The following is a 9,328-nucleotide window of genomic DNA, read 5'->3' as shown; positions in this document are numbered from 1 at the left end:
TGATGGACGTCGTCCGCACCGAAGAGCCGGTCGATGCGGGAGCATGAGGCCGAAGTAGGCCGTGAAGCGGGCGACGGCGTGGGAGAAGAGATTGTTGAGCGCGAGGGAGACGGCGAGCTCGCCCCCGCCCTCCTCCGCCAGAGTGAGCTCGCCGGCGGCGGGGCTCCGCCGCTGCTGCTATGCTCGGGAGCGGGAGCGGCGCCCCGGCGCGCACATCGTGGAGAGCCTGGCCAGCGGCGGCGGCGGCTCCACTCGGTCCTCGGTGGCGGCGGATCGACTCGTATCTCGGCGGCGGCTCGTCTTGGATCTCGGTGGCGGCTCGTATTGGGGGTTGGGGCGTCTTTGAGAGATCGTAGGATAGAATACATAGATCGAGGGGAGCCTCGCTGGCTGTTTTTTTGGTACGTGCAGGGAAGGGACGAGAAAACCGTCGAAAAAAAACCAGCGAAAAAAACCCAGACGAAAATGGTGGGACGAAAATAAAACCCGGAACGCGACCTACCAACTGAGACATTAGGAGTAGAGATATGGTATTAGTAAAAGTGAGAAACACAAAGCAGCATTTTTTTTGAACTCACCACATTTATAGTATACTCCAGTTAAAATATTTTTCTCTGTTATTTATACTAGGATTTTTTTGAGGGATTTTTTCGAGTCTATGTTTTTTTTGAGTCTATGTTATTTATACCAGGAAAGAAGGGTTTTCATAAGAAAACGCGAACACACAACACAAACGACCCAAATACCAAGCCCAGATGGCCCTTTTTGCCGAGGTATGCCTGTCATTAGTTTACACCAAATCCCTTCCCTCCCGCACCTATCGCGCCCAAAGGATTCAAAGGGAGCGGCGGCGGCGAGAGGCCCGGCGCCGACCGCAACCCTAGCCCGAATCAGCACCCGCCGCCCGACGCTTCCGGAGGGGGCCGCTGGGGCGGCCTAGACCGACGTCGAGGCGCGGCGCCCGTTCACGGCCATCAGCCAGGTCCACGCCGACCTCGCCCTGGCGGTCTGCCGCAGCGGAGCGCCGGCCTGGAGTTCGTCGACGCGACCGCCGATGGGTCGGATCGGAAGGAGCGGCGGTCCGTTGTTGACGAGGCGCGCTGGCGGCCCGTTCGGTCCCGATCCCAGGTGCTGGTCCACCGGCGTGGATGAGGAGCCCGTATGAGGAGCCCAGGAGCAAGCAAGTTGCCTAGATCTCGCAGCCCCGGCCGTCCCGTCTCCGTCCCTAGGGTTCCGAGGTGCGCGACTGAGATCCCATTTTTTTTTGTTGAGGGAGCGACTAACATATAACATTCCTTTTGGATCAGTGCAGGAGAGGGCGTACATGATGCTGCGGATGAGCGGAGGCGGCGAGGCCAGCGATCATGGGAGCTCGGAGGCCAGGAGTTACGAGGAGGAGCTCGAGCAACACCTCTGCGTCCACCACCAGGAGCACCCGGGTGGCGTCGATGGTGATGGGGACGATTATCTCAAGGCCAGGGTGAGGGCAAGGGCGAGGATGAAGGCGAGGGCGAGCTCTCTGAGGCTCTGAGGAGAGCGAGTACGAGGAGGAGGGGTTTGATTAGGATGAGGAGGTGGGGGACGTGGAGCCAGAGCTAGACGCTGCAGAGTACAAGGTTGCCACATGGCTTATGGCCCTCGCTGGTATTAGCATTGTGAGTATGTTTTGTTTTCCTGCTCATTTCAACATTTTGCGTGGGTTGCTGATGTGCAGGTTTGCTTTTGCTTTGTAGGGCGGACGGAGGAGCATGTCGAGGATCACATAAACACCGCGCAGGTAGTGATTTATGTTTCCTTGTCTTGGATGGATTTAATTTGTGTATTTGGAAGCTGGGAGCACTCAACTTTTGATTAAATGACCTTGGACCGACAGCAATTCTTATTTTGCTAATGCGTGTGACATACAGGGCAGTACTTGTTTATTTTAATTGAAGCAGTGGCATAATTCCTTGGTAGAGCTAAATTATTCTCTGATATTATAGCAACAAAGCCAAAAACAAGTTAGGATGTAGATAGTATGCTATAAGTGGTAAAATTTACCTCCTGCCATGTTTTCTCCGGGGATTGTGGCATGCACCTCCAATTCATCTAATGCACGGCGAACTTTGCCTTTGTTCAAATTGTGGTATTGTGTTTTTGCTTACTGAAACCAGCCAAATTCGAACAGAGCAACTGACAATTTACAAATCAGCGTATTATTGAAAAAACACAGGATTCATGGCAAGAGGTTGATTCAGATGAGTAGTCTTACGAGGCAAGTTTTTTGTTTTATTCCCTCTGGTGCCTGGGCCTGCATCTAAAGTTCCAAGATGCAGTGCTAATGGTTCTAGCCATGGCTTCAGGAATTAGTTGCATTAGGCGACGCAGTTGGTACAGAAAGTAGAGGTCTCTCTGCTGATACACTTGCTTCCTTACCTTCAGTAACTTACAACACAAAAGATATGCAAGATTGCAACACAGAACAGTATATTCAAATACTTATAAGTTTCATAGCCTTCCAATAATATATATTATTAAAGTGGCCTTCTAATGTATAATTATTCTTGGTAGGCGTGGAATTTGAAGCGTGGAATTTGAGGGAGGTGAATCCTTGGTTGCACTTCCCTGCAAGCATTCATACCATTTTGACTGCATTAATCAGTGGCTTCAAATGAATAAGGTACAACGTCGCTTTCGACTTGTTTATTGTTAGAATGGATACAATAGTTCCCCATACATGAGGATTGTCTAAAATTTCATGGTATGAAGCATATCAGGCAATCACATGTGTGCCATGGAAAATGTAGGGTTCCTTTGTACCTCTACTACATACCATACGTCTATGCTTATTAATCTAGTCACCGTCTATGCTTGTTAACCTAGTCACTTGCATAGAAAATATAGGGTTCCTTTGTACTCTACTATAAACCGTACCTCTATGCTTATTACTCTAGTTATTATACAGCTATGGCTTGCTGTAGCCTTATGCTGTTGTCTGAAATACGCTTCTTTGCGCATATCTTTCTAGAGTATTTATGATCAGTGGCTATGATTTAGTTTCATATGTCCCCTTTTAAAAAGCTAGTTTCATATATCCCTTTTGCCATCTCAAGTCAAGTAGATTATCATAATATGATTTAGTTTCTTTTGTCCCCTTCTAAAGAGCTACTCCCTCCGATCCAAAATAAGTACCGCAGTTTTGAACTAAGGCTAGTTCAGCCTTAGTTCAAAACTGTGACACTTATTATGGATCGGAGGGAGTAGTACATCCATTTTGGCTACAAAAGAGTTCAAGTAGTTGCCAGTGCTAGTTTAAGCAGTTATCTCGTCCCGCTTTGGTTGAATGAAGATAGAATGGTGACAGAAATAAGGAAGGGATGCCTTTGCTGTGCCTGTGAGCCTTTTCTTTCTGGGCTCCAGTTTCTTGAATAACATCACTATCTACAACTCACCTATGGGATTCATAATCAGTCTATATGGTATAGAGACACCCAAAATGTTGCTAATTACCAACACCCAATTATGCGCCAGAAACAGTAATATTTTTTATTATATTTAGTTATTTACTATTAGACCTAAACTCAGTTCAGAGTATTGACTTGTCTTAGTCGAGTAATAAATTCAAGCTTTGGCCTTCAAGTAGAAAGTTAAACTACCTGGACAGTCCTCACGCGCCAATTAGTGAAGGCCGTGAAGTTACACACAACCCTATTCTCAGCATGGATTATATATCCAAAAGCTTAGTGGGCTAACACAATAGTAGGTGGACACATAAAGCAGGAAATAATGAGGCATAAATGTTTGACTAAACTAGAGTTCATTTAAAAATAGCACATTCATGTTGAGAAATTCTTATATACGACTTTTGAATTGTAGCCAGTCAACTTTGGATAAGTTGTATCACTTACTAAAAAAATGTGGGCCTTACCGTGTGGGGAGGTTGCTAAAGCAATAAAAACGTGTTCGTCATTCATGTCAATACGAATAAATCGAGTTTAAAATTCACCATACATATTGATATAAATAAAACATAATATAAATTCAGAAACATGCAAATACAGCTACAACAATGAGTAAGATACATGTAAAGTTTATTTGTTCTCAAAATAATCTAAGAATTATTCATCTTCATACCAAGTTGCCTATAATAAATGGTCACCAACTATCATGAAAACGATAAAATCCATCTTCTTCGCTATTTGGACTGCTCGGGCTTGTCAGCACTATGCCTCCCATGAGCAACTGCACCGAAGACATAATATGGTTAGGTGTTAGCTCACAGTGTCAAATGCGCGATTAGCTTATATTGCATTGCATCTGAGTAGAGCGGAGACATGATGGATGTAGTATGAGTTGGTCACCTATGAGGGTGTCTGCGTGGGCTCTGGCCGCGCACTCCGCGATCCTGGTCCTATTCATGTGATGCCATTGGGCTTGTTCGCCACCGGCGCCGGCGCTCGGACGACGCCACCTGTTATCTCTGCGTTGAACACCTTCCCAGTTGATATTGTGCCATGACCGCCCAACGGTTTCACCATGTGCAATGTGTCGGTGCTGAGTCCGTCTGTGCATGATGGAATGTTGGGAGGTTGTGGCACATTATGCATCGGGGAGGCGTTGAACGTAGGAATGGCGTGTGGCAGGGCCGACCGGTGGCGGACAAGGCCAAGGTGCAAGTTGCGTGATTAGGATAACCAGGATCAAGGAAGTTGCCACAAGAGCCTGCTCGGGCGCCCTTGCAATCAGCCACAGTGTACTCCATCTATAGCACCTGGGGGTCCAGCAGGTGGCAACCCCGAGCCAGCTAAGTAGCGAAGAAGATGAATATTTTGTTTTCATGCTGGTCAACGCGTATATTCTGTTGGTGGCAACTTTGCATGAAGTTTGTAAGTCTTTGATTACTTTCAAAATAATAAATTATTTGATGTATGTTTACTTAATTGCCAGAGTTGTGTTTGCATGACTTCTGTACCATATTATGTTTTATTTATATATGTGTATGGTGAATCTTAAACTTCATATAATTTTGGTTAACACATGAATGAGTGAATGATCTTCTGGCCGTAGCAACCTCCCAGCATCCTAAGGCTTTTTCTTTCTATGTAAGAAATTCACCTTATCAGAAGTTTACTGGCTTTAATTCAAAGGTTATTGCGCTTGTAAATTATTCCTATATAAGAATTGCTTGACAAGAATATGATTTTACGGATAAATTCTGCTCAGTCAAAGCATTCATCATGCTTATTTTCTGCTTCTGGTCAGTATGATTTTACAAAGACCATTTGCACATTTTTATTTGCTTCAGCTAAAAAAACATTTGTTCAGCATTAACACCATGATTTTTTTGCGTGTTAATCAAAGAGGTAATTCAAGTCATCTATGATGTCTAAAAGGATTGCATTGCCTTGATAGATGATGCCACAAGTAGTTAGTCAGCAAACATAGCTATTTGGCGAGCTATGGCGAGCGCCATACCTAAATGGTGTTGTTCGCTGCAAATATATGTATGTAAAGTCTAAAGCTGAGTCGTAGCTCCTGCTGGGCCTGGTTGTTTGTTTGCTGATGGGCTTGGTTACTAATGTGTGCAGGCCACAACTCCAGGATGCTAAAATTGAGTGCGGCCACCCTGCATACAACCAAACCTAGCTACTGCATGAAATCACGATCGTGCGTGGTGGAGGCGGCAGCGGCAGCGAATAGGGCATTAGGGCACGGCAGGGCGGTAGCAGCCGGCGACGCGTGGCCGTCATGGGCTGGCAAGGTGGTGAACAGCGACTCAGCGAGCCGTGAGGGTGAGCAGACAAAAAAAAGATCAAATATTTGTATTATGTTGCTGACTTCCGTTGATTGAAATTGTATTAGATCAAGTATTCAAATACATACTTATGTTCTCTAGTTTAGTTCTGTACTTGTGCATTGTATTTATTCTAGTGCCTAATTGATTTGTTTCCTCTTGTGACTAGATATGGACATTTAAAGGAATTGATCTTGCTGAAATTAAGAAAGAATTTCAAAATATACCGAGAAGAATGCCTTTGCCACGGTCAATAAAGCTTTATTATAGGTATGTATTCTTTCTAACTATCTTCACTTGTATAATGTGTTTTTTATGATTATATTGTACTAGTGACAGATTCATGATTTATCTATGCTTTCTATTTTTGTAGACATCTTTATGCTTGTCTTAGTTAATAAAGATGATAAATTGGTTATCTGTAATCCATACATCTATGCGTGTCTTAGTTAAGAAAGATGATGAATTGGTGATCTATAATCCATATAATCTTCATTTAGTGAGGTATTTTGAGTACGAGTATTTACTTTTGGATTTCGGTTGTAATTGCCTGCTTCTTGTGTAAGAGTGCCATGACAAGCGGAGTTGATGCCGTTGAGCAGACTGGCACTCTGTGTTCGGCCTGATGTCGACGCTCCTAGCACTGACGAAGCGTTGAGAGGATTGGAAGCCACCGGGATTGGGCCATTGAGGACGCCACACTCAACGAGGAATTGTATGGGCACCTCCTGTCCCGGTAGTACCAGAAACTGTGAAAATGGCTGGCTTGTGCAAGTGCACAGAGGCTGGAGTGATATAGTAGGACGATTCGCCAAAACCGAGTTTAGGTAGTAGTTGGCTTGAATCTGCGCCGGTGCTCTAGAATTGATGTTGTCGTTTGGGGCCGCAGAGTGTGATTGTGGGACTGGAAGGAGAGATGGCCGGAGCTCTTAGGCTGCATAGTCAAAGACGTTGAAATGCCGTTCCCTTCGATGGCGCAGTACCTGTAAAAGGACCGAGATGGCCGTAGGATGCCCTTGAAGGGACTCGGATACTTGTCTTCGCTCCTGCAGTAGCTGGAGCATTGGTGAGGAGGTAGCTAAACATATTTGTTCGCCGGGCCGGGTTCTCCCCGGTGCTTTCGATGCTTGGTGGGCTTTCCGACCGTCTCATCTTCTCGTCTCTATTGCTTTGTTTCCCACACACTACAAAAATACAATTAAGAACTCGTTAGCTTCACAAACTCAAAAGTATTGCTATTCTGATATTCTTCGCACCAGTCATGTGCACATATTCTACTCGACGAAAGCTGTTTTGCACGGATCATGTCTTTTGGCGGGAAACAAATGCGTAAAGATTTAGAGGTGCTCTATTACAAACTGACTTGGGGGCCATTTGTAGCCTCTGTTAAAGTGCTATTTTAGAAACGGAATCAATACTCATATCCAAATTAATTGTCATCTATTTACGTACAAATATACGACAACGCAAACAGTAATGTACTGCCAATTATTCTCATTATGATATTTTCGCGAGTTTTAAATGCGACTATTTATTGCAGCGCATCCATATATGGATATCAATAAAATATTTCCTAGTATATCCCTGTGCACTAATGAAACAATCATCAGGATCCACTCAAAAAAATAATAACATAATTAGTGTATAAACCTAAGAATTATAGTGGAGCAAAACGACAAGTCAAAAAAAAGTTTTCATAAGACTGAAGACTAAAACATGAGAACTATCGTCCTAAGGGTTAAACCAAAGCAGCAAGGAGTAGTTCTCATGTTTTAATCTTCAGCCTTATGGAAACTTTCTTTGCCTTGCCGCTTTGCTCCAGTATGATTTTCAGGTTTATACGGTACTTATGTTTTATCATCCTGCTGATCATTTCATTAATCGACAGAGATATAGTAGGGAATATTTGATTGATACGTATATAAGGATGTGTTGCAAATAGATAGTTGCATTTAAAGCTCGGCAAAGTATTAGAACGAGAATAATTGGTAGGACATTAATGTTGGCGTTGTCGTTTAATTTGGATATGTGTGAATTGATTTCGTTCCTCACATAGTGCTTCAGCAGAGGCTATAAATACCGCTATTTCAGTTCGTAACAGAGTACATCTAGATCTTTGCGTATTTGTTTCCCGTCCAAAGACGTACCTCGTGCAAAACAACCTCTTTCGGTCGAGTAGGTACTACGCACGTGACCGGTGTGAAGAGTAACACAATAGCAAAACTCTTGAGTTTGTGAAGCTAATGAGTTTTTAATAGTAGTTTTATACTGTGTGGGAAACAAAACAATCGAGACGAAAAGATGAGACGGTCGGGAGACCCACCAAGCGTTGGAGGCACCGAGAACTCGACCTGGCCAGGAAATATGTTCAACTACGTCCTCACCAATGCTTCGGCTATTGCAGGAGCACGGACAAGTAGCTGAGGCCCTCTGAGGGCATCCTACGCCCATCTTGGTCCTTTCAGAGATGGCACATCGCGCTTTCGTCTTTCGTCCACATGTGTCTCCCTTGCACAGATCTTCTAGCTTCACGACCCCTCGCCAGCCGTGCCATGCCGATGCAGGGAAACAACGACATTACTCGTGATCTGTTTCGATGGAATGGTGTTTCATTGTCTTCGACTATGCTGCCTCGGAGTGACCGCCGTTTCTCCTTCGAGATGCCACAACCACACTTTGCCCCGAGCGACGACATCAACTATGGACCATCGGCGCAAAATCATCCCAACTACTACCTCGACTCCATTTTGGCGAATCGTCCTCTTGTGCCATGCCAACCTTTGTGCACTCGCACAAGCCACTCAATTTCGCAGTTTATGGCATGGCCACGACAGTAGGTGCCCTTACAGTTCCTTGTGGAGCATGGGTCATTGGTGGCTTGATCCCAGTGGCTTCCAATTCTCTCAACGCTTCGTCTGTGCTAGGTGTGTTGGGATCAAGCCGAGCACAAAGTGTTCGCCTGCTCAACGGCACCAACTCCGGTTGTCGTGTCGTGCTTCCGCGAGAAACAGACAAAACATTTGTGCAGCGGAGAGAGCCGATTTGCCATGATAACGAGCTCGCCTTTCTCATAGGCGCCGAATCCATGTCTCGTGGAGAGTCGATCCCGCCATGATGGCAAACTTGCATTTCTCGTAGGCACGGGATTTGTGCAGCTCAGGGAACTGACGGGCTTCTAAGTTGTCCGCCTGCATAGGGGTACGTTTCTTGTAGGTGCTAGACCTATGCACAACCAATAGAGCTGACATGATTCGACGATGGTTGCGTCCACGGGTGTCCGCTTCTTGCGGGCACCAGATCCGTGCAAAATATGGCGTCGGTTGGCTTCAACATCTGTCTCCATGGGCATACACTTCTTGGAGGCCCCAGATTTGTGTCGCGTAGACAACCTGCGAGCCTCCTTACTAGCATAACATGGGTCGGCGACAACAAATGAGCGCATGGTGCGCCGCCTGCACAAGATTGTTAGAATCGTGGAAAGACATCCTTGCAGGTATCCTCTACGAACTTCATCCATTGTGTCTCATCTGCTCAGAGGCAAGTGCGATACATGCT

At 45.4% G+C, this 9,328-nt stretch overlaps 1 long non-coding RNA gene across 8 annotated transcripts in view; it reads left to right on the top strand.

Annotated features, from left to right (window-relative positions):
- Positions 1–779: 779 nt before the first annotated feature.
- The window catches only part of LOC123112602 (uncharacterized), a 13,144-nt gene continuing 4,595 nt past the window's right edge, over positions 780–9,328 (top strand). For 4 of the 8 annotated variants that reach the window (XR_006455611.1, XR_006455608.1, XR_006455607.1 and 1 more), the window contains exons 1-6: positions 780–1,238; positions 1,308–1,655; positions 1,734–1,777; positions 2,551–2,659; positions 5,568–5,771; positions 5,943–6,043. This is a non-coding gene — a long non-coding RNA (uncharacterized lncRNA). Of the gene's footprint in view, positions 1,239–1,307; positions 1,656–1,733; positions 1,778–2,550; positions 2,660–5,391; positions 5,484–5,567; positions 5,772–5,942; positions 6,044–9,328 lie in introns of all 8 variants that reach the window. The other 4 variants (XR_006455609.1, XR_006455610.1, XR_006455605.1 and 1 more) reach the window with 4 other exon arrangements.

The sequence above is a fragment of the Triticum aestivum genome, chromosome 5B (assembly GCF_018294505.1).
Source record: "Triticum aestivum cultivar Chinese Spring chromosome 5B, IWGSC CS RefSeq v2.1, whole genome shotgun sequence".
Lineage (NCBI taxonomy): Eukaryota > Viridiplantae > Streptophyta > Magnoliopsida > Poales > Poaceae > Triticum > Triticum aestivum.
This window is presented reverse-complemented; position numbering and strand designations above follow the sequence as displayed.